This window comes from Amblyraja radiata, chromosome 36 (assembly GCF_010909765.2).
Source record: "Amblyraja radiata isolate CabotCenter1 chromosome 36, sAmbRad1.1.pri, whole genome shotgun sequence".
NCBI lineage: Eukaryota > Metazoa > Chordata > Chondrichthyes > Rajiformes > Rajidae > Amblyraja > Amblyraja radiata.
Window position 1 is genome coordinate 14764426 of NC_045991.1, and position 26124 is coordinate 14790549.

General features: G+C 45.2%; 1 non-coding gene across 1 annotated transcript; it reads left to right on the forward strand.

The window, feature by feature from the left end:
* The first annotated feature begins 6999 nt into the window (after positions 1–6999).
* LOC116966307 lies at positions 7000–7191 on the forward strand. Its single transcript, XR_004409989.1, has one exon. It is a non-coding gene; the product is annotated as a U2 spliceosomal RNA (small nuclear RNA).
* Positions 7192–26124: the final 18933 nt, after the last annotated feature.

The window sequence follows — 26124 nt, forward strand, 5'->3', positions numbered from 1 at the left end:
TTCCTCGGTAAACCAACATCTGCAGGTACTTGCTTCTACAATCTGTAATCTGGATTTGTTCAGCAAGTTTGAAACTTGTAGATGCTTCAAGTAGATCAGCCACTGATCCAGCTCTCCTCAGTTTCCCTATTTTTGCATCTGAAAATATGTTTATCATCGACCAGATTGTATGAATGGTCAATTAAAAAAAGTATCTCTGCGCACCTGCTGCCTGACCCGAGTATCTCTAGCATTGTGTTTCAGTCCTTCATCACCTGCAGATTTGCAATTTTCTATTTATAACTTGTCATTTGTTCCAGTCAAATGGTCTGACTGAGAGGTGGAGCAGCTAAGGGGCAGCACGGTGGTGCAGCGGTAGAGTTGCTGCCTCACAGCACCAGAGGCCCGGGTTCAATCCCGACTACGGGTGCTATCTGTACGGAGTTTGTACGTTCTCCCCGTGACCTGCGTGGACTTTCTCCAAGTGCTCCAGCTTCCACCCACACTCCAAAGACGTCCAGGTTTGTAGGCTAAATAGCTTAGTAAAATAGTAAATTGTCCCTAGTGTGTGCAGGATAGTGGTAGGGTGTGTGGATCGCTGGTCAGCGCAGACTGTCCACGCTGTATCTCTAAAACAAAACCAAAAAAAACTAAAAGCAGCTATATCAGGCATAATGCAAAGGAAAGCTTGCCATGCTTGGACCAGAGGCCTTAGCCTCAGAATAAAAGGACGTTCCTTTGGGAAGGAGAAGAGGAGGAATTTCTTTAATCAGAGGGTGGTGAATCTGTGGAATTCACTGCCACAGTAGGCTGTGGATCTTTTTAAGGAAATGATAGATAGATTATTGATTAGTATGGGTGTCAGGGGTTATGGGGGGGAAGGCAGGGGAATGGGGTTAATAGGGTAAGATAGATCAGCCATGATTGAATGGAGGAATAGACTTGATGAACCGGATGGCCTCATTCAGCTCCTATCACTTATGAACCATGACTCCCTGTGCCCTCTCTACCCCTTCTCCCACACTAGCTCCAGCACCAGCTCTCTCTCCCCGCACCCACCTTGGTATTGCAACCAACTACCCGCAGCGCCGGCTCCGTCCGCTCCTCATGCATCTGCTGGATGGCGGCGATGTCAGCCTGGAAACAAACACACGCAACGTTAAACTCAAAAGGGGCACGCGCCCACCCCACCTCTGTCCAACACAGAGCCAGAGCCTTTGTAGACAGAGAATACCAAATGTGTGCACATTGGTAGGTTAATTGGCCGCGGTAAATTGCCTCTTCCATGTCGACACGTGGAGAATCTGGGGGGGAGGGGGGGAGGGGATTGAAGACAATATGGAAATAATAAAGGGTAAGGTGAAAGTAAATCCAAAGGGTTTCTACAGCTATATTAATAGCAAAAGGATAACGGGGAATAAAATTGGTCCATTAGAGAGTCAGAGTGGACAGCTCTCTGCAGAGCCAAAAGGGATGGGGGAGATATTGAACAATTTATTTTCTGTTCAGTTCAGTTTAGTTTAGTTTATTGTCACGTGTGCAGTGAAAAGCTTATGTGGCGTGTTATCCAGTCAGCAGAAAGACAATACATGATTACAATCGGGGCATTTACAGTGTACAGATACATTAAGAGTACAGAATCTTTATGTCCCTGTTTGGTTGAAAGGAAATAGTAAAAATTTGAACGAGCCATGGTTTTCAAGGGCAATTGGACACTTGGTTCGGAAAAAGAGAGAAATCTACAATAATTATAGGCAGCATGGAGCAAATGAGGTGCTTGAGGAGTATAAAGAATGTAAAAATAATCTTAAGAAAGAAATTAGAAAAGCTAAAAGAAGATATGAGGTTGCTTTGGCAAGTAAGGTGAAAGTAAATCCAAAGGGTTTCTACAGCTACATTAATAGCAAAAGGATAACGGGGAATGAAATTGGTCCATTAGAGAGTCAGAGTTGACAGCTATCTGCAGAGCCAAAAGAGATGGGGGAGATATTGAACAATTTATTTTCTTCGGTATTCACCAAGGAGAAGGACATTGAATTATGTGAGGTAAGGGAAACAAGTAGAGTAGCTATGGAAACTATGGGATTCAAAAAAGAGGAACTACTGACTCTTTTGAAATATATAAAAGTGGTTACGTCTCCAGGTCCTGACAGGATATTCCCCAGGACATTGAGGGAAGTTAGTGTAGAAATAGCAGGGGCTATGACAGAATTATTTCAATTGTGATTAGAAACGGGAATAGTGTCGGAGGATTGGCATACTGCGCATGTTGTTCCATTGTTTAAAAAGGGTTCTAAGAGTAAACCTAGCAATTATAGACCTGTTAGTTTGACATCAGTGGTGGGCAAATTAATGGAAAGGATACTCAGAGATAATATACAGTGGCTTGCAAAAGTTTTCATCCCCCTTGAACTTTTCCACAATTTGTCACGTTAGAACCACAAACGTAAATGTATTTTATTGGGATTTTATGTGATAGACGAACACAAAGTGGCACAAAATTGTGAAGTTGAAGGAAAATGTTACTGAAAAGTGTGGCGTGCAAAAGTATTCAGCCCCCTTTACTCTGATACCCTTAAATAAAATCCAGTGCAACCAATTGCCTTCAGAAGTCACCTAATTGGTAAATAGAGTCCACTTGTGTGTAATCTAACCTCAGTATAAATACAGCTGTTCTGTGAAGGCCTCAGATGTTTGTTAGAGAACATTAGTGAACAAACAGCATCATGAAGCCCAAGGAATACACCAGACAGGTCAGGGATAAAGTTGTGGAGAAGTTTAAAGCAGGGTTAGGTTATAAAAAAATATCCCAAGCTTTGAACATCACACGGAGCACTGTTCAATCCATCATCCAAAAATGGAAAGAGTATGGCACAACTGCAAACCTACCAATACATGGCCGTCCACCTAAACTGACAGGCCGGGCAAGGAGAGCATTGATCAGAGTAGCAGCCAAGAGGCCCATGGTAACTCTGGAGGAGCTGCAGAGATCCACAGCTCAGTTGGTAGAATCTGTCCACAGGCCAACTATTAGTCGTGCACTCCACAAATCGGGCCTTTATGGAAGAGTGGCCATTGTTGAAAAAAAGCCATAAGAAGTCCCGTTTGTAGTTTGCCATAAGCCATGTGGGGGACACAGCAAACATGTGGAGGAAGGTGCTCTGGTCAGATGAGACCAAAATTGAAGTTTTTGGCCTAAATGCAAAACGCTATGTGTGGTGGAAAACTAACACTGCACATCACCCTGAACACACCATCCCCACTGTGAAACATGGTGGTGGCAGCATCATGCTGTGGGGATGCTTTCCTTCAGCAGGGACAGGGAAGCTGGTCAGAGTTGACGGGAAGATGGATGGAGCCAAATACAGGGCAATCTTGGAAGAAAACCTGTTAGATTCTGCAAAAGACTTGAGACTGGGGCGGAGGTTCACCTTCCAGCAGGACAACGACCCTAAACGTACAGCCAAAGCTACAATGGAATGGTTTAGATCAAAGCATATTCATGTGTTAGAATGGCCCAGTCAAAGTCCAGACCTAAATCCAATTGAGAATCTCTGGTAAGTCTTGAAAATTGCTGTTCACAGACGCTCTCCATCCAATCTGACTGAACTTGAGCTATTTTGCAAAGAAGAATGGGCAAAAATTTCAGACTCGAGATGTGCAAAGCTGGTAGAGACATACCCCAAAAGACTTGCAGCTGTAATTACAGCGAAAGGTGGTTCTACAAAGTATTGACTCAGAGGGGCTGAATACTTTTGCACGCCACACTTTTCAGTTTTTTATTTGTAAAATAATTTGAAAACCATGTATCATTTTCCTTCCACATCAAAATTATGCGACACTTTGTGTTGGTCTATCACATAAAATCCCAATAAAATACATTTACGTTTGTGGTTGTAACGTGACTAAAAATTCAAGGAGTATGAAAACTTTTGCAAGCCACTGTATATAAGCATCTGGATAAACAGGGTCTGATTAGGAACAGTCAACATGGATTTTTGCCTGGAAGGTCTTGTTTGACTAATCTTCTTGAATTTTTTGAAGAGGTTACTCGGGAAATTGATGAGGATAAAGCAGTGGATGTTGTCTATATGGACTTCAGTAAGGCCTTTGACAAGATTCCTCATGGAAGGTTGGTTAAGAAGGTTCAATTATTGGGTATTAATGGTGGAGTAGCAAGATGGATTCAACAGTGCCTGAATGGGAAATGCCAGAGAGTAATGGTGGATGGATGTTTGTCAGGTTGGAGGCCGGTGACTAGTGGAGTGCCACAGGGATCTGTGTTGGGTCCACTGTTGTATGTCATGTACATCAATGATCTGGTTGATGGTGTGGTAAATTGGATTAGTAAGTATGCAGATGATACTAAGATAGGTGGTGTTGTGGAAAATGAAGTCGTTTTTCAAAGTCTACAGAGAGATTTAGGCCATTTGGATGAGTGGGCAGAAAGATGGCAGATGGAGTTTAATGCTGATAAGTGTGAGGTGCTAGATCTTGGCAGGACATGCAGTTGAACAGAGGGATCTTGGAATAACTGTGCACAGTTCCCTGAAGGTGGAATCTCATGTAGATAGGGTGGTAAGAAAGCTTTTGATGTGCTGGCCTTTATAAATCAGAGCATCGAGTATAGAAGTTGGGATGTAATGTTAAAATTGTCCAAGGCATTGGTGAGGCCAATTCTGGAGTATGGTGTACAATTTTGTTTGCCTAATTATAGGAAGGATGTCAACAAAATAGAGAGAGTACAGAGGAGATTTACTAGAATGTTGCCTGGGTTTCAGCAACTAAGTTACAGAGAAAGGTTGATCAAGTTAGGTCTTTATTTTTTGGAGGGCAGAAGGTTAAGGGGGGGGGGGACTTAATAGAGGTCTGAGTGCAGGTAGATGGGACTAGGGGAGAATAAGTGTTCGGCACGGACTAGAAGGGCCGAGTTGGCCTGTTTCTGTGCTGTAATTGTTATATGGTTATATAGTTATATGATACGAGAATGACGTTTAGTGCAAGGTAAAGATAGTAAAGTCCGATTAAAGATAGTCCGAGGGTCACCAATGAGGTAGATAGTAGTTCAGGACTGCTATCTATTTGTGGTAAACTTATTCAGTTGTCAGATAACAAATGGATTAGATTAGTGCAAATAGGGGATCGATGGTCAGTGTGGACTCAGTGGGTCAAAGATCCTGTTTCCATGCCATCTCTCTCAATGACTACCAGGCAGATTAAGCAACATGTTAACTAACAGCTGGATTTCCTCCTGCATCAATCACAGCTCTGCTCACCCCACTATGGACAGACTCTACACATCACTGCCAGGCAAGGTTGGGGGAAGAGGCCAAGCTGCCAACATTTGACACTCACCTGCACCCTTTCCGGCGACTCGAAGGGCAGCATTTCCCAAAGCTCCTCCAGTCTCTGAAGGGTTACCTTGCCCAGCAGCTTGATGGTGTGGGCTGGTGTCGGCAAGAGATGGAGGCGTATGGTTTCAGACGGCTCACTGTCCCAGTCCAGCCAAGCCCGGAAGGCAGCGGTCAACTGATCCTGCTCCTTCTCCACTCTGAGCATTCGCACCTGTAGGCCAGCCTAGGAACAGAGCAAGACGGTCAGCTTGGGCAGTATGGAGGCGCAGTGGTAGAGTTGCTGCCTTACAGCGCCAGAGACTCGAGTTTGATCCTGACCACAGGTGATGCCTGTATGAAGTTTGTACGTTCTCCCCGTGACCTGCATGGGTTTTCTCTGAGATCTTCAGTTCCCTCCCACACTCCAATGAGGTACAGGCTTGTAGATTAATTGGCTTAGTATTAATGTAAAATTGTCCCTAGTGTGTGTGGGATAGTGTTAGTGTGCGGGGATCACCGGTCGTTGTTAGATAATATGTGTAAGCATCTGGATAAACACGGTCTGATTAGGAACAGTCAACATGGATTTGTGACTGGAAGGTCATGTTTGACTAATCTTCTTGAATTTTTTGAAGAGGTTACTCGGGAAATTGATGAGGGTAAAGCAGTGGATGTTGTATATATGGACTTCAGTAAGGCCTTTGACATGGTTCCTCATGGAAGGTTGGTTAAGAAGGTTCAATTGTTGGGTATTAATGGTGGAGTAGCAAGATGGATTCAACAGTGGCTGAATGGGAGATGCCAGAGAGTAATGGTGGATGGTTGTTTGTCAGGTTGGAGGCCAGTGACTAGTGGGGTGCCACAGGTTGTTGGGTCCACTGTTGTTTGTCATGTACATCAATGATCTGGATGATGGGGTGGTAAATTGGATTAGTAAGTATGCAGATAATACTAAGATAGGTGGGGTTGTGGATAATGAAGTAGATTTTCAAAGTCTACAGAGAGATTTATGCCAGTTGGAAGAGTGGGATGAAAGATGGCAGATGGAGTTTAATGCTGATAAGTGTGAGGTGCTGCATCTTGGCAGGACAAATCAAAATAGGACGTACATGGTAAACGGTAGGGAATTGAAGAATGCAGTTGAACAGAGGGATCTGGGAATAACTGTGCACAGTTCCCTGAAAGTGGAATCTTATGTCGATAGGGTGGTAAAGAAAGCTTTTGGTGTGCTGGCCTTTATAAATCAGAGCATTGAGTATAGAAGTTGGGATGTTATGTTAAAATTGTACAAGGCATTGGTGAGGCCAATTCTGGAGTATGGTGTACAATTTTACTTCGGAGTCACGTGAGTGACTACGTGAAGAACCCGCTCAGTGCGCAGGCGCGACATCGTTGATAAACCACTTGAGTATTTCACCAGGTATACCCATTCATGGGATTTGTAACTACTACCATGGATCCAAGGATACTTTATGGTAGACATCGACCTTGAAGATGCACACTATTCAGTACCTTCTCATATAAGTTTCGGATATACCGCAATTACCTGGATGGAGTAACCATGATGAGCGTTGCGGCATTTAAGTCAAAGTTATCCAGAATCAACTAGCCCTGGCACTTAGAAACATTCCGTCATGGCATGTCTATATATTAAAGACAAACTATCCTTGGATACAGCTTTAGCTGCATCGCTTCTCGGCCTTTTGGCTAAGATCAAGTGTAGTATCTGTTCTTATCAGTTTAATAATCTGATACGTCCCTTATCTAGGGACCATATATTACATTGAATTTTGGAACAGGGAGATGGAATAGGGGCTTGCTCCGTCCACTCCACGCATCGACCCAGTATTGCAGTGCCTCTGGGAACGGTGCACAAAATATATATCCAGATATTTACGTTGACCATCCACAACGTTGTTATCTGGTATTCATTAAGACTATCAGTCATGGTGCATTAACCACCAATCAACTACGTGGCAAAGTAATTGGGATATAGCAGCATTACCAGCTACTGAACTTTGTACCTTTCCTATGAGCTGAGATGCTAGTGTTCAAAACTATCTCCATACCTGTAATATGGGGGCAAATGGATTAATCTGTAGTGTTATCATGGAATTTATCGGCAGGAAGGATTATGGTTGTACACTTCCACCTGTTTTGAGTAACATCTTATGTGTCCTGATGTGTTACTGAGCTTGTAATACTTAATGCCAATATGAATTGACTTAAACATGTTATATGTTAACTTACTTAATTCTAGTGAAGCATTTGCTCAGTAATCCACCAAATTTGCATGTTCGTTTATAAGATAACAACATCACAGTGGTGGCATATACCAAACCACTTGGGTGGAGAACATCGATATTAGGTGACAATTTATTAACAATTGGAAACCGTATGTCGTCAAACATGTTTGACCATCAGTAACTCACCTATCAGGTGAGCTAAATACTGTAAACATACATTTAAACCAAAAATATTTGCTGAAATCACTAAGCAATATGGACACCAGATATCGATTCCTTATATCCAATTAAATCACCACGTACTAACTTACGTCACATGAAACCAATCTCAAGGCAGCGGCAATGGAGACATTCCCGCGTATTGAGGGGTGGGGGGAACCTAATCTCTATGTTTTCCTTTCCTTCTACCTCTTCAATAGGTACTACGGCTTCATCAGTCGGGTACTACGCAAATTACAGTGGACCAAGTCCACAAGCATGGTTCCCAGTGATCCTCGACATGGTCATTAAAAGAATTGCAGAATTGGGAAGACCATTGCTGTGCTTGGATCAGCAGCACTATCAACCTGATGACAGCATTCCGTCGCATATCCTAGGGAACATACCTGAGGAGCATCAAGAAATGGTACACTGTTTTCCAAAACAGGAATTACACATTCAACTATAACAAAAAACTGTACTGGAGCTCCTGGCAGGTCTTCACCACAATGAAGGACATGTTCTGTTAGCCTACTCAACTTGGGTACCGCTCACTGGTGATCAGATACAGGAGAGGTATATCAATCCATTCCCCAGAAATAGGTACACCCAAATTGGGATGTCAGTGAAATCCTGACATGCCTTAGGGGATGATCACCAGCCAGGTCACTCACCCTGGAACAGCCTACCCTGAAGATGGACATGCTGGTGGCCTTACATCAACACAAAGAGCCAGCTCTCCCATCTACTGCAATGGGACAACATGGTTATAACACCAGATAGTGTCACATGCCCATTCAAGGGTTGGCCAAACAGAACAGACCAGGAACATCAGGTCCAGTCATGAAATTCCGGGCATACCCACCTGAACCACGTTTTATGTGTCATGACCCACTTAGAGACCGACACAATAAGGAATACCGAGGGAGAGGAAAAAGCCTTATGGGTCAGCCACAGGAAACCTCATGGTCGGGTGAAGAGCTAAACTATCTCTAGTGGCTCAAGCAGGTACTGGGAGTTGCTGGAGTAAATACTAACGTGTATAAAATCTTATTCCACCAGGACAGCTTCCACGTCAGTAACTAAGAGGATGGACGAGCCTATGGACCACATCCTGGCTACTGCAGGGTGGTCTAGGGAGTATACGTTCAAAACTTTTATAACAAACCACTGACAGAACCTGTATCGTTTGCAGAAAAAGAATCTGCAAAAAATATATAATTTAAGCCCGGGGGAGCAATTGGTCTTCTTGTTGTTAATAACACCATTATTGTTTTTACAAACAGATTCATGGTTGATTACGAAAACATTCCTCCTCCCTCGAATGACTTCGGCAGCGAGTGAAGTATGAACTGTTACACGGTTTGAAATCACAGAGCTTTGAAGTCTTCACGTAGTCACTCACGTGACTCCGAAGTAAAATAGTAAGATTAAACGAGAATTTACCAGTTTGAAGTTTGATCTGTATTTTATGAGGAGTTACGTTGAGGGATTACGTGCCCTCCGCTCCCACCCTCATTATATGGATCAAACTAATAAATTGATGTCTCCTTATCTTTACTATGTTTACTTCAAATAACTGTGTCTATCTGTGATTCCACACCGCTGCTTGGAAGTATGCCGCGCCTGCGCACTGAGCGGGTTCTTCACGTAATCCCTCATCGTAACTCCTCATAAAATACAGATCAAACTTCAAACTGGTAAGTTCTCGTTTAATCTTACTATTTTGGTCGCCTAATTATAGGAAGGATGTCAACAAAATAGAGAGAGTAGGCCAAAAGGCCTGTTCCCGCGCTGTATCTCTAAACTAAAGTCCATATCAACCTGACCCAGAATATCGCCATCGCCGCCCTTCAATGAGACCGTGCACCGCACATTTATTGTCAAGGCCACGTTCCACGGCATGGAGGGGAGACACCTCCAACCTAATGCAGGCCAACTGCAGCCCACACAGGCAAACTCTCCATCCTACAACCCCATCTCAACCTCCAACTCTCCACCCCATTCACTCTGCCCCCAACCCACCCAGCAGCCCACCCCTTCTCCTACACTTATCTCACATCTCTCCTCTATTTCCCCCTCAACTACTTTCTCCCCAGGGTGGGAATGTCAAGGACCAGAGGGCATAGCTTTACGATGAGAGAGATAAAGTATAAAAAGTGATAGATTTTTTATACCAGGTGGATGCTTGGAACACGCTCTGCCAGGAGACGTGGTGGAGGCAGATACGATAGAGGCATTTGATAGTCGTATGGAGATGCAGGGAATGGCGGGATATGGATTGTGTGCAGGCAAGCAAGATTAGTCATCTTTGCATTATGTTCCACATTGACATTGTGGGTTGAAAGGCTATTCCCCTGCTGCTCCCTCCTCCCACCCACATTTATAGCACACCTCAGCCTTTCATCTCTGCTCACCCATTCCCCCACTAGCCATGGGAAAGCTTTGATCAACATTTCTCCAGTGACAGCTCGGGTTCAAGTCGTTCCAGCAACAACACTTACGGGCTGCAGGAAGGTCAAATCCCACCTCGGGCGTGAGCGTGTGTGTGTGTGTGTGTGCGACACCTCTCGGGTGTGGAATTAAACGCTGCCTTGTCCCTGGGTGGCAGCTCTGTCCAACACCTCCCAACCACAGCCACAAAACTGCAAGTCTCACTGCTCCTTCTGCCTGGGGATTGTGTGTAGTTCAAGCCTCTGCCCCACTTACGTGTCCTTGGCACGCTAATTACGCCACCTCGTGGTCGCATTGAGGCGCGACAATCCTGCGAAGGTCGCGCGCGATTTCATGCGCCCGCACAGATGTCTGGATTGCATTATGTCATTTTAAGATGGACACGAAATGCAGGAGTAACTCAGCGGGACCGGCAGCATCTCTGGAGAGAAGGAATGGATGATGTTTCGTGTCGAGACTATTCTTCAGTCTGAAAGAAGGGTCTTGACTCGAAACGTCACCCATTGCTTCTCTCCAGAGATGCAGCTGGTCCCTCCGAGTTTCTCCTGCATTTTGTTTCTATCTTCAATTTTCTTGGCCACAGTCTGGAGTAGTAGTGGGGGCGGATCCGGACCGCAACGGCCGTGAGTCCCAGGCCGATTTCGGGGATTGTTTGCCTGCTTCTCCTGCTGTTGGAGGTGAGACGTTGCATCACGCCGGGGTCTTGGGACTGTCCCACTTTGGCCGTCAGTTACGCGACAGGCCGTTGGCGCGTGAAGATTTAATTCGCTACAAAATTTTGGAGCACCGCACGATATCGCGCACAACTCCATACCCCTCCGCGCTTCTCAGTGCGACCTCTCCCGCGCGGCCATACGATCCCCATGCGCCTCAATGCGATGACGAGGTTGCGTAATTTGCGTGCCAAGGACACGTAAGTGGGACAGGCCCTTTATATTCGTTTAGAGATACAGCAAGGAACAGGCCATTTGGCCCACCGGGTCTGCACCGACCAGCGATCCCCATGCACTCACACTGTCCCACACACACTAGGGACTATTTATACCAAGCCAATTAACCAACAAACCCGTACCTCTTTGGAGTGTGGGAGGAAACCAAAGATCCCGGAGAAAACCCTCACGGTCATGGAGAGAACAAACTTTGTAGACAGCACCCATAATCAGGATTGAACCCATGTCTCTGGTGCTGCACTGCATGCTATAAGGCAGTAACTCTACCACTATGCCACCGTACCGCCCTTGATTCCACATTTACTGACCGGAGCAGACATCCATACCATGTACGGTAACCATCAAATGACAAAGATTGCTTTGGATCTAAATAAGTATGAGTTGGCGCATGGATTTTTCTCACGAGGGAGGTGAGCTGGCCACACAGACGCGGGCAGCTAACGAAGGGTGTGCAAACCACACACATGGGCGGGGAGCTGAAAGCTGCACAGCACGGCCCGTGCCGAGAAACCAGCTAGCAAGCTGTCAGAATGCATAGGAGGGAACTACAGATGCTGGTTTAAACCGAAGCTAGACACAAAAACTGGAGTAACTCAGCGGGTCAAGTAGCATCTCCAGAGAGAAAGACTAGGTGACGTTTCAGGTTGAGAACTTCCAGGAATGTCACTTATTCCTTTCGCCAGTGAATCTGCCTGACCTGCTGAGTTACTCCAGCATTTAATGTCTAGCAAGCCTGTGCAGTTGTGCACAGGGGCGGTTGGCAATATGATCAGCCATGATCATATTGAATGGCGGTGCAGGCTCGAAGGGCCGAATGGCCTACTCCTGCACCTAATTTCTATGTTTCTATGTAAAACATGGGGGGGGGCACAATTCCTTGGTGGACACGTGCTTGCGCACACACTCACATGCACGGACACACACGCACAAACACACGCGAGGCTTTGGCCGTGGGCCCTGTGGACGGTAACATTGGGAGCCGACCTGGTTGGTGACCGACTCCGAACTCCAGCAACAGCAGATTCGTCCGTCCCGAATCGTGGGGCTTGAATCGGCCCGTTCGCGGGGCCTTTCATCGGCCGGCGGGGGCTTCAACATCGGGAGCCTCGATCGCCTCGATGCAGCAGATTGATTTTAAGCCGTGCCGGGCGATGAAAGGACCCGCAAATCGGCCGATTCAGCCCTTAGAAAACTTCTGATTCCCACTTGAATCTTTCAAAAGTTGCAATGTGATAAATAAATAAAACTGAAACAAAGATAGGCAAACAGAAGAACCGACCTTGGAGGGGAAGAAATACTAAATAACGCGAGTGACCTGAATGAAGGACTTACCTGCAAGCCAGCCATGAAACCCGTTCGACCCGTTTAAATCTTTCCCATCCACCAATACATCCAATTAGTTCAAATGATAACTGTACCCCCATCAGACAGCTTTAAGAAATTCTCTGTGAATACCTCCAGTAATACTTGAAGGTCAAAACACAATTGGTGGCACATTGTGTTAATACAATGTTACTAGAGACAATTAACAAGCGCTTCACAGTGACACCCCCACTGTCTTGCGGGAAGCCAAGTTTTCCAACTTGCTTGGCAAGGCCAACTAACAACATGTTGCATGACTACAACACCAAGACTATCCTGGAGTCCCAGGGATGGACATGATTGTGCCGAGGACCTCCTGTGGTTGTGCAAGTTACTTGGTCGCTGGTGGCTGTACCAGAATGTGGGAAAGGGGTGAATGGACTGCGAGGGATCCTGCAGCCAGGGCAGCTCCAGGGTAATAAGGTCATAAATGATAGGAGCAGAATTAGGCCATTCAGCCCATCTACTCCGACATTCAATCATGGCTGATCTATCTCTCCCTCCTAACCCCATTCTCCTGCCTTCTCCCCATAACCCGACACCCGGACTGCTCACGGGCAGCCGTAACCTGCGGAAGCGGGGGGCACCAGGAAGAAGAATGAGTGTGCACGAGGATGGGACGGTCAGGGGCTCAATTGAGTGCTTTCCATCACGTCTGGCTTCTCGGCACGAGACCAGATATCTCTGGATGACATCAAGAGGCCAACACTTGCAGAGGCAGAAAGGTTGCACTGAAGCAAGCAATATTCAAGGTATGCAGTCGCCTCAGTCCACTCACTGTGCTCAGTCTGCCTGGACCTACCTGATCTCCCAGTTGCCAAACACTTTAATTACCCTTCCCATTCCCACACTTAACCTTTCTGTCCTGGGCCTCCTCTATAGTCAGAGTGAGGCCTTTTTCAAATTGGAGGAATAACATCTCATATTTTGCTTGGACAGTATAAAATCCAACAGTATGAATATTGATTTCTATAACTTCAAGTAAACCTTGCATCCCCTCTCTCGCCATCCCTCCCCCACCCAAGTTGTACCAGCTTCAAAGTCGTCTTGATGAGTCTCATTGTCTGTAGACTTTCTCACCCAACAAACGGCTAACAACGGCCTGTTTCTTTTATCATAGTTACATTTTTTGCATATCTTTCATTCATTTGTTCAATATCTCTCTACATCACCGTCTATATCTCTCATTTCCCTTTCCCCGACTGTCTGAAGAAGGGTCTTGACCCAAAACGTCACCTATTTCTTTTCTCCAATGATTCTGTCTGACCTGCTGAGTTATTCCAGCATTTTGTGTTTATCTTCAGTGTAAACCTACCTGCAGTTTGTTCCCACACATCAACCTTTGCTTTTTACCACAAATCTAATTTTGGTTTCAATGTACCATTCACCTTTTACCTTTTGACCAGCCTGCCATATGGGACCTTGCCAAAAACCTCACTGAAAACCATAACCTCCATGGAACCTGCTGCCCTTATCAATTTTTTGTCACCAACTCACACATTTAACCATCAGTCAGACAGAGCCTTCCTGCAAGAACCCAATCCTGACGACCTCTCCTTAACTCAACTTTTAGACAATAGACAATAGGTGCAGGAGTAGGCCATTCGACCCAGCACCCCCATTCAATATGATCGTGTCTGATCATCCACAATCCTGCCTTCTCACCATATCCATTGACTCCGCTATATTTAAGAGCTCTATCTAACTCTCTTGAAAGCATCCAGAGAATTGGCATCCACTAGCAAGAATGTCCTTCCTCAAATTTGGAGACCAAAACTGCACACAATACTCCAGGTGTGGTCTCCCTAGGGCCCCGTACAACCGCAGAAGGAACTCTATGCTCCTGTACTCAACTTCTCTTGTTATGAAGGCCAACATGCAATTCGCTTTCTTCACTGCCTGCTGTACCTGCATGCTTACTCTCAGTTCTAAAAATCATTCATTTCCAAAATTAATTTTGTACCATTTTGAATCGATTCCAATAATTTGTCCTCCACAGTTAAGCGAACTGGCCTGTAATTACTTGGGCCCTCCCATGCTCCCTTTTTAAACAACCGTATGTTAGTAATCTAATCCTGTAGTCTTACTCCTGCAGTGAGGAAGAATCAAAATATCATGGTTGGAGCATCTATAATTTCATCCCTGGCTCCCTTCAACATCCTGGGATACATTTCATCCGAGCCTGGCGAGTTACCCATTGACTAAAATGACCGACCCTTGATGCCTCCCCTTATTCTCTGCACGTCCCATACAATATTTCACAATTGTTTACTGTAACAATATTATCCCCCTCGTATAAATTGTTACAACTAATCACGATTCACCTCCGGGGAATTGACAATAGACAATAGGTGCAGGAGCGGACCATTCTGCCCTTCGAGCCAGCACCGCCATTCATTGTGATCCATGCTGATCATCCCCAATCAGTACCCCGTTCCTGCCTTCTCCCCATATCATAGAAACATAGAAAATAGATGCAGTAGTAGGCCATTCGGCCCTTCGAGCCTGCACCACCATTCAATATGATCATGGCTGATTATCCAACTCAGTATCCTGTACCTGCCTTCTCTCCATACCCCCTGATCCCATTAGCCACAAGGGCCACATCTAACTCCCTCTTAAATATAGCCAATGAACTGGCCTCAACTACCCTCTGTGGCAGAGAATTCCAGAGATTCACCACTCTCTGTGTGAAAAATGTTTTCCTTATCTCGGTCCTAAAGGAATTCCCCCTTATCCCTAAACTGTGATCCCTTGTTCTGGACTTCCCCAACATCGGGAACAATCTTCCAGCATCTAGCCTGTCCAACCCCTTAAGAATTTTGTAAGTTTCTATAAGATCCCCCTCAAACTTCTAAATTCTCGCGAGTACAAGTCGAGTCTATCCGATCTTTCTTCATATGAAAGTCCTGCCATCCCAGGAATCAGTCTGGTGAACCTTCTCTGCACTCCCTCTATGGCAACAATGTATTTCCTCAGATTAGGAGACCAAAACTGTACGCAACACTGCAGGTGTGGTCTCACCAGGACCCTGTACAACTGCAGTAGAACCTCCCTGCTCCTATACTCAAATCCTTTTGCTATGAATGCTAACATACCATTCGCCTTCTTCACTGCCTGCTACACCTGCATGCCTACTTTCAATGACTGGTGTACCATGACACCCAGGTCTCGTTGCATCTCCCCTTATCCTAATTGGCCACCATTCAGATAATAGTCTACTTTCCTGTTCTTGCCACCAAAGCGGATAACCTCACATTTATCCACATTATACTGCATCTGCAATGCATTTGCCCACTCACCCAGCCTATCCAAGCCACCTTGCAGCCTCCTAGCATCGTCCACACAACTAACACTGCCCCCCTGCTTCGTGTCATCCGCAAACTTGGAGATGTTGCATTCAATTCCCTCGTCCAAATCATTAATATATATCGTAAATAGCTGGGGTCCCAGCACTGAGCCTTGCGGTACCCCACTAGTCACTGCCTGCCATTCTGAAAAGGACCCGTTTACTCCTACTCTTTGCTTCCTGTCTGCCAGCCAGTTCTCTATCCACATCAATACTGAACCCACAACACCATGTGCTTTACGTTTGTATACTAATCCCTTATGTGGTACCTTGTGGAAAACCTTCTGAAAGTCAAGGTGGGGAGGAGATGGAGGAGGCAGTGGGGATGGGTGACTTTGCTTCAGTTGACCAGGTGGAGGAAGGGAGTCTGTGGATCCCCGGAGCACATACCTGGACAGAGTAAAGACATCGATAACGGAGATGGCCGTTCTTAACTGGTACCAGTCTGTGCCCAACCACCAGTACACCAGGGGAAGAGCTTTTTCTGAAAGAGATAGGAACACAACATCAGTGTCAGCGGAGAGAGCTCAAACTCTCCAACACGGAACCCGCTGATTCTGTGGAACAACGTGAGGCTGGGATACCTTCTCCCCTGCAGGGACCACCACAGAAAGTCCACCGCAAGGTGGTGGCAGGAGAACCCAGGGGAGCTATAAGGCACCCGAGAAAAAATAGGTCGCAGGGATATCAAGGGGACAACAGTACTCCAGCAGCCACGACGGGCCGAATGGCCTCCCTTTGTGTCCAGACTAAAGAAATGGGAGATTGTCAATGACACTTCCACCGAGCAGGGAGTATCACCTTTCAACACACAGAGATTGCCTGGGTTGTGGGTGGATAGCAGCCCCCTCTGTCCCAGTCAATCTTATCCTACAATCAACATGGGCAAAGATAGACACAAAAAGCTGGAGTACCAGCGGGTCACGCAGCATCTCTGGAGAAAAGGAATAGGTGACGTTTCGGGCCAAGACCCTTCTTCGTACTGGGAGTCAGGGGAAAGGGAAACAAGTGATATAGACGGTGATGTAGACAGATATGGAACAAATGAATGAACGATATGCAAAAAAGTAACGATGATGAAGGAAAGGGTCCATTGTTGGTTGGCTGTGGGCTCGGTGTTAACGAATGATACAGACAATGAAACTCACCAGGACGACAGTGAAACTAGTACAACGAGTAAGGAGGGGGAGGGACGGAGAGGGAGGGTTTCTTGAAGTTAGAGAAATCTAGATTTATTGACCATGGGCGTCTGCTGATCACAATGCTGTGTGCGAGCTTGGCCACGGTCCACCACCTTACACTACATTTCAAATGCATCCTCGGTGCCACACAGCTGGGGAAATCTAAAGGGGATCCTATTCTTCCATCACCCCAGTGACCCTGGAGCACAAACCAGGCCTCCCTTAAGTGTTACAACACAACTTCAGTCGGGATCGAGTAACCGAGCATTGACAGTCAGTCGTCTCTTGACTCTATGGTCCTCTGGGCAACTCACCACTCATCTCAGTGAGTGACCCAGTCAGGCTGAGGGAACACACTGGAGTACCAAGCTGGAAGGTGTCTTCCTCCCGCACTAGGCCGCACTAGGTCCTAGGCTGCACGAACACACAGCACTGTGCAACACAGGCCTTGTGCAAACCCTGGCAGTTTAAGGAGGGAGCAGCGGGCTGTACCTCACCACTGGGTCCAATATCAGCAGGGCACTGGTTGACTGGAGCAGAGTTTTGGGGCCATGGACCACAGAAGATGGAAGATTAGTAATGCAGGTGCCTGGAGACAGCAGCGAGATCCAGCCCCACAGCTTGGCAAGTGGATGAGAAAGTGGTGTAACATAGAACTAGTGTGAATGGATGATCGATGGTCATTGTGGACTTGGTGGGCAGAATGACTTGTTTCCATGCTGTACCTTTAAAACTGAAACCTAATAAACACATTGTCCATGATATGAACATGATATTAATAATCATTGTGGGACAAAATAATCATTGTGGGACAAAAGTGTTGGAGTAACTTATTGGGTCTGGCAGCATCCCTGGAGAATATGGATCAGTGATGGTTGATGTCTTTTTTTTTTAAACCTGCATCTGCAGTTCCTTGTTTTCTACTAATAATTACAATTATTCCAGATGTTTGCAATGCTGTTAATGCAATACATGCCTCAGATTTATTATATAAATGAGCCATTGTGTATGATTCATTCCTATCCTTTTCTATCTTTATATCATGTACACTCCACCTCATCCTGCACATTATTCAGTAAAGTGTCATTTAGAAAATGTGAATTCTACATTAAATATTAGATTACTTAAAACAAACACTGTTGATCATTGTTGTGGGCCAAATTGAATCTTAATTAACGCACCATTTAATTTATTGTTCATCTTTTTTTCGCTGGTTTATAAATTGCTGGTGATCTCGACTGGATAACTGATATTATATGAGAATGAAAATATAACGTCAGTCTATTCCCCTGGCTCTATTGTGACCCCACACATAATTAGACTAACCCTCCATATTAACCTCAGACCCATCTTTATGCTGACTAGATAGATCACCATCTTTGCTGCTGACTATGCTGACTGATTTGAAACATATATATATACACACACTCACCCACACACACACACACACACACACAGTATACAGTGGCTTGCAAAAGTTTTCGTACCCCTTGAACTTTTCCACATTTTGTCACGTTACAACCACAAACGTAAATGTATTTTATTGGGATTTTATGTGATAGACCAAGCCTGATCTGCTGGCAGCTCACTCACGGCTGGTGGGCTGGCAGTTGACTCATGACTATTCCTTGAAATTCCATTTCAAGCAGGGTGCAAGTCCACCAAATTCAAAACCATGTACCTACCATTTCAAGCTGGGTGCAAGGCCACCAAATTCAAGTGCAGTTTCTTACCATTATGAGCAGGGTGCAAGGCCACCGAATTCAAGTGCAGTTTCCAACCACTTCAAGCTGGATCCAAGGCCACCAAATTCAAATGCAGCTTTATACCATTTCATGCAGGGTGAAACCACCATAAAACCGCACAAAACACCAAACTCACTGTTCAGTAGACATTCAGTGTGTTCAGTTGATTCACAGCTCAGACAGAGTCATGACATCTCCCTCCCCCATCATGCAGAGACCGAACCACACCCACACTTCCGGGTTTTATAACCCCTCCCCCTCCCACCGGAAAAGGTGTGGCTTTCAGGGCGTGATTGACAGGAGAGAGATTCTCAACATTTTTTAAACACTAATAACACTTTTATTTTTCATTGATGGGAAGAATTCTCTGCACCTGCTCAGCAGAGGGGGGACTGAGTAAGATGGCCAAAAATCACAGCCGTAAGTGTAGCGTTTTATCTAAAATCAATATACAGTGCAAGCAGGAAGTAAGTGAATTTGCAGTAGTGCCTTTTAACTTCAAGCCAAAGCACCCAAGCCTCCATTTGCAGTAAGTAGTGCCTTTCAACCTCAAGCCAAAGCACCCAAGCCACTGTTTGCAGTACGTAGTGCCTTTCAACTTCAAGCCAAAGCACCCAAGCCACCATTTGCAGTAAGTAATGCCTTTCAACTTCAAGCCAAAGCACCCAAACAACCATTTGCAGGCAGTGCCTTTTTACTTCAAACAAACCATATTTTCATTTTCAAACCACATTAAGGGTACTCACAGTTGTGTAGACATTTGTTCAGTGTTATTCAGAGCTCAGAGAGGCGTGACCCTTGGCTTCATCCATCTTGCAGAGATTGAGTGAGGCACACCACTTCCTGGTTTTATAGTCCCTCCCCCTCCCTCCAGCAGGGGCAGCAGAGAGAATGGTGATTTTTTTTAACTTCAAGCCAAAGCTCCCAAGGCACCATTTGCAGTAAGTAGTGCCTTTCAACTTCAATCCAAAGCACCCAAGCCACCATTTGCAGTAAGTAGTGCCTTTCAACTTCAAGCACCCAAGCCACCATTTGCAGTAAGTAGTGCATTTCAACTACATGCCACCAGTTGCAGTAAGTAGTGCCTTTCAACCTCAAACCAAAGCTCCCAAGCCACCATTTGCTGTAAATTAGTGCCTTTCAACTTCAAGCCAAAGCACCCAAGCCACCATTTGCAGTAAGAAGTGCCTTTCAACTTCAAGCCAAAGCACCCAAGCCACCATTTGCAGTAAGTAGTGCCTTTCAACTTCAAGCAAAGCACCCAAGCCACCATTTGCAGTAAGTAGTGCCTTTCAACCTCAAGCCAAAGCACACAAGCCACCATTTGCAGTAAGTAGTGCCTTTAGAAACATAGAAACATAGAAACATAGAAATTAGGTGCAGGAGTAGGCCATTCGGCCCTTCGAGCATGCACCGCCATTCAATATGATCTAGGCTGATCATCCAACTCAGTATCCCGTACCTGCCTTCTCTTCATACCCTCTGATCCCCTTAGCCACAAGGGCCACATCTAACTCCCTCTTAAATATAGCCAATGAACTGGCCTCGACTACCCTCTGTGGCAGAAAGTTCCAGAGATTCACCACTCTCTGTGTGAAAAAAAGTTCTTCTCGTCTCGGTTTTAAAGGATTTCCCCCTTATCCTTAAGCTGTGACCCCTTGTCCTGGACTTCCCCAACATCGGGAGCAATCTTCCTGCATCTAGCCTGTCCAACCCCTTAAGAATTTTGTAAGTTTCTATAAGATCCCCTCTCAATCTCCTAAATTCTAGAGAGTATAAACCAAGTCTATCCAGTCTTTCTTCATAAGACAGTCCTGACATCCCAGGAATCAGTCTGGTGAACCTTCTCTGCACTTCCTCTATGGCAATAATGTCCTTCCTCAGATTTAGAGACCACAACTGTACGCAATACTCCAGGTGTGGTCTCACCAAGACCCTGTACAACTGCAGTAGAAACTCCCTGCTCCTATACTCAAATCCTTTTGCTATGAAAGCTAACATACCATTCGCTTTCTTCACTGCCTGCTGCACCTGCATGCCCACTTTCAATGACTGGTGTACCATGACACCCAGGTCTCGCTGCATCTCCCCTTTTCCTAGTCGGCCACCATTTAGATAATAGTCTGCTTTCCTGTTTTTACCACCAAAATGGATAACCTCACATTTATCCACATTATACTGCATCTGCCAAACATTTGCCCACTCACCCAGCCTATCCAAGTCACCTTGCAGTCTCCTAGCATCCTCCTCGCAGCTAACACTGCCCCCAGCTTAGTGTCATCCGCAAACTTGGAGATATTGCCTTCAATTCCCTCATCCAGATCATTAATGTATATTGTAAATAGCTGGGGTCCCAGCACTGAGCCTTGCGGTACCCCACTAGTCACTGCCTGCCATTGTGAAAAGGACCCGTTTACTCCTACTCTTTGCTTCCTGTTTGCCAGCCAGTTCTCTATCCACATCAATACTGAATCCCCAATGCCGTGTGCTTTAAGTTTGTATACTAATCTCTTATGTGGGACCTTGTCGAAAGCCTTCTGGAAGTCCAGATACACCACATCCACTGGTTCTCCCCTATCCAGGCTACTAGTTACATCCTGGAAAAATTCTATAAGATTCGTCAGACATGATTTACCTTTTGTAAATCCATGCTGACTTTGTCCAATGACTTTCAACTTCATGCCACCATTTGCAGTAAGTAGTGCCTTTCAACCGCAAGCCAATCTTAAAGAAACCTGGTCTTGATCCCTCCTCTCTCATTAACTATCGCCCAATATCAAACCTCCCCTTTCTTTCAAAAACCCTGGAGCGTATCGTTGTGTGACAACTTCATTCCCACCTTCTTGCGTATAACCTATTCGAACCCCTCCAATCTGGATTTCGCCCCCTCCATACCACAGAAACTGCTCTCCTCAAAGTCCTCAACGACCTCCTCACCTCTGCTGATACTGGTTCCCCCAACATCCTCATCCTCATCGACCTGAGTGCGGCCTTCGATACCGTGAACCATAACATCCTGCTTACCAGACTTAAAGACCTTGGCATTGAAGGTTCTGCACTGAGCTGGCTCCGTTCCTACCTTTCCAACCGATCCCACTTCATCTCTCTCCATAACCACACCTCTGCTACAGCCACTGTCGCTCAAGGCGTTCCCCAAGGCTCTGTTCTCGGTCCCCTCCTCTTCATCATCTACATCCTCCCCCTTGGCCATATACTCCGTCACCTCAAACTGGACTTCCATTGCTATTACGCTGATGACACACAGATCTATCTCAGCACCAAGTCCCCCCACCACCCCCCTCACCCATATCAACTCCTGCCTGTCAGCCATCAAATCTTGAATGCAACTCAACTTCCTTAAATTAAACAGTAACAAAACAGAATTTCTCCTCATTGGCTCCAAATCAACACTTACCAAAATTAACAACCCCACTCTCACTATTGACGGCACCACTGTCTCCCCATCTCCTCAGGCCCGCAACCTTGGCGTGATCTTTGACTCAACCCTCTCATTCGAGCCTCACATCCGCCATGTTGTCAAAACATCAATGTTCACCTCCGCCACATTGCCAAAATCAGACCCTCTCTCACACCCCCCGCTGCTGAAAGATTCATCCATGCCTTCATCTCCTCCCGACTGGACTACTGTAACTCTCTTCTCTTTGGCATTAATTCCAGCAACATCAACCGACTCCAACTGGTCCAGAATGCAGTCGCCCGACTCATCACCCACACCAAATCCTGGCACCACATCACCCCAGTCCTCAAAGAACTTCACTGGCTTTCCGTTTCCCACCGGATCATCTACAAAATCCTGGTCCTCACCTACAAAGCCCTCAACCACTTGCCCCCCCCCCCCTTATCTCACTGACCTCCTCTCCCCCTACCAACCCTCACGGTCCCTCAGATCCATTTCAGCCGGTCTCCTCTCCATCCACAAATCCAACCTCCACAGTTTTGGGGACAGAGCCTTCTCCACGGCAGCTCCCAGGCACTAGAACTCCCTCCCACAATTGATCCGAACTTCTGAGTCCCTCACCATCTTCCAGTCCCGCCTCAAGACCCATCTCGTCACCTCTGCATACCCTTAGTCCCATGTCCCCCTCCCCTTTGCATCTCTGTCTTACTGCTCTGTTTTGTTTTGTTCTTAACTCACCATGTAAAGCGACTTTGAGTCCTTGAAAAGCGCTATACAAATAAAATGTATTATTATTATAAAGTACCCAAGCCACCATTTGCAGTAAGAAGTGCATTTCAACTTCAAGCCAAAGCTCCCAAGCCACCATTTGCGGTAAGTAGTGCATTTCAACTTCTAGCCAAAACACCCAAGCCACCATTTGCAGTAAGTAGTGCCTTTCAACTTTAAGCCAAAGCTCCCAAGCCACCATTTGCAGTAATTAGTGCCTTTCAACTTCAAGCCAAAGCACCCAAGCCACCATTTGCAGTAAGTACTGTCTTTCAACTTCAAGCCAAAGCACACAAAACAACCATTTGCAGGCAGTGCCTTTTTACTTTTAAAAAACATATTTTCATTTTCAAACCACATTAAGGGTACTCACAGTTGTGTAGACATTTCTTCAGTGCCATTCAGAGCTCAGAGAGATGCGAGCCTTGGCTTCATCCATCTTGCAGAGAGTGAGTGAGGCACACCACTTCCTGGTTTTATAGTCCCTCCCCCTCCCTCCAGCAGGTGCAGCAGAGAATGGTGATTTTTTTTAAACTTCAAGCCAAAGCTCCCAAGCCACCATTTGCAGTAAGTAGTGCATTTTGAACTTTAAACCAAAGCTCCCAAGCCACCATTTGCAGTAAATAGTGCATTTCAACTTCAAGCCAAAGCACCCAAGCCACCATTTGCAGTAAGTAGTGCCTTTCAACTCATGCCACCATTTGCAGTAAGTAGTGCCTTTCAACTTCAAGCCAAAGCATCCAAACAACCATTTGCAGGCAGTGCCTTTTTACTTCAAACAAACCATATTTTCATTTTCAAACCACATTAAGGGTACTCATAGTTGTGTAGACATGTGTTCAGTGTTATTCAGAGAGAGACGTGACCCTTGGCTTCATCCATCTTGCAGAGTGAGTGAGGCACACCACTTCCTGGTTTTATAGTTCCTCCCCCTCCCTCCAGCAGGGGCAGCAGAGAGAATGGTGATTTTTTAAAAAACATTAATATCTCTCTGATTTGTCATCGATGGGAAAAATCCTCCGCACCCGTAAGGCGCAGGGAAGCTCTGGGCGAGGTGGCCAAAAATGACGGCCGTAGGTGGCGGCGTTCTGTCGGAACTCGCAGCACAATAGGCCAAAAGCGGTCAAGATCAGAGATTTAGTAATATAGATATATATATATATACGCACACATATATATATATACACTGTGTGTGTGTGTGTGTGTGTGTGTGTGTGTGTGTGTGTGTGTGTGTGTGTGTGTGTGTGTGTGTGTGTGTGTGTGCGTGCGTGCGTGCGTGCGTGCGTGTGTGTGTATGTATGTATGTATGTATGTATGTATGTATGTATGTATGTATGTGTGTGTGTGTGTGTGTGTGTGCATGGTATTTGTGGTATTCATGGTGTGTGTGTGCGCATGGTATTTGTGGTATTCATGGTGTGTGTGTATATATATATATATATATATATATATTATATACATATATACACACTTATATATATCTTTATAATAATTGTGGGACAAAATAATAATATACAGAATATATATATATATATATATATATATATATATATTCTGTATTTTACATGTTTCCTATGTATATAGAATATCTATATCCTAATATAGAACACCTATCCACTCAATATTCTAACCTTAATCAAAGTTTACAACTGTTCAAGATACCTTGCAGTAGACAATTTATTTATTGCTTTCTCTGTTAGAGATTTAGATCAATGTGATCACTGTTGATGGTTAAGAATGCATCAATGGTTCAATTGTTCTTTATTGTAATGTGTGTACAACACAGTGACATTTTTTTTTGCACAACCCACAAATGCACAGTCCACCATATTTTGGTGCCATTTACAAAACAAAAAGTCCAAAGTCCACATGCTGGCAGTACTGGAGTGCCCATGATCCATGTTAAGCCCAGGTAAGCCCCAGGCTGCTGCAGGTCCACGGCCCTGTACTGTACATTAATGTTAGTGTTCCAGTGAAGCAATTGCTTATTTCTGATTAGTGCTTGTTCAGGATTTGCATTGGAAAAATGCAAACAAAGCTAGCTTGTTTCAGAACAATTTTTAGTTTGATGTGACTACACAGCAGGGTAATGCTCGAGACATTCTCACATGGTTGGGAGTGCCATAGTCAGTATTTAACACAGCTGTGTGATTTGAAGGTCAGTAGGCCTTGTGGGATTTTATTTGACTAATGTTATCAGACCACTGAGTGGGCCTCCCATGAGTGTAGGCTTAATCTTCCAACCTACCTTTTTGCAGACTATAACGCTCTAAAGCACTATATTCTGCCCTTTTGCACTATCTGTTGTACTTGTGTATGATTCGATTATACTGGTGTATGATTAGACTGAGCAGCACACAGACAAAGCTTTTCAATGTATCTCAATGCAGGTGACAATAATAAATCAAAACCAATACTTGTATCAATTGAACCTCCTTGTATATCCAACTGAAATTTGTGTGAAAAGTTTAGAAAGAGGTTTCTTTACTAAATGTTCTCTCAAAATCTTTAAGATTCAATGAATGCATCAAGGGCTCAGGCACATAATCAGGAATTGTAGTGAACCAAGAGGGCCTGAGCTATAGGGAAAGGTTAAGAAGACTAGGACTCTATTCCTTGGAGCTCAGGAGGATGAGGGTCGATCTTATAGAGGTGTAGAAAATCATGAGAATATTCTCCTACTCTGGGAAAGATGCACAGTCTCTTGTCCAGAGTAGAGGAATTGAGAACCAGAGGTTTAAGGTGAGGCGGGAAAGATTTAATAGCAACCTGAAGAGTAACTTCGTCACACAAAGGATGTATGAAATGAGCTGTCGGAGGAGATGGTTGAGGCAGGTACTATCGCCATCATAAAGAAACATTTAGACAGGTTCATGGATAGGACAGGTTTAGAGGGAAGTGGACCAAATGCAAGCAGGTGGGACTAGTGTAGTTGGGACATGTTGGTCAGTGTGGGCAAGTTGGGCGGAAGGGTCTGTTTCCATGCTGTATGACTAGAACCACAGTTGTAACCAACACAATACATACAAGTGCTACCTGACTGAAATTGATTCTGCAAATCCTTCCCCTGACCTGTTATTTTCTTGTAATCGAATGCACGTTCCAAACAGAACAGCTCCTCAGAAGAGGCTTTCCACAGCT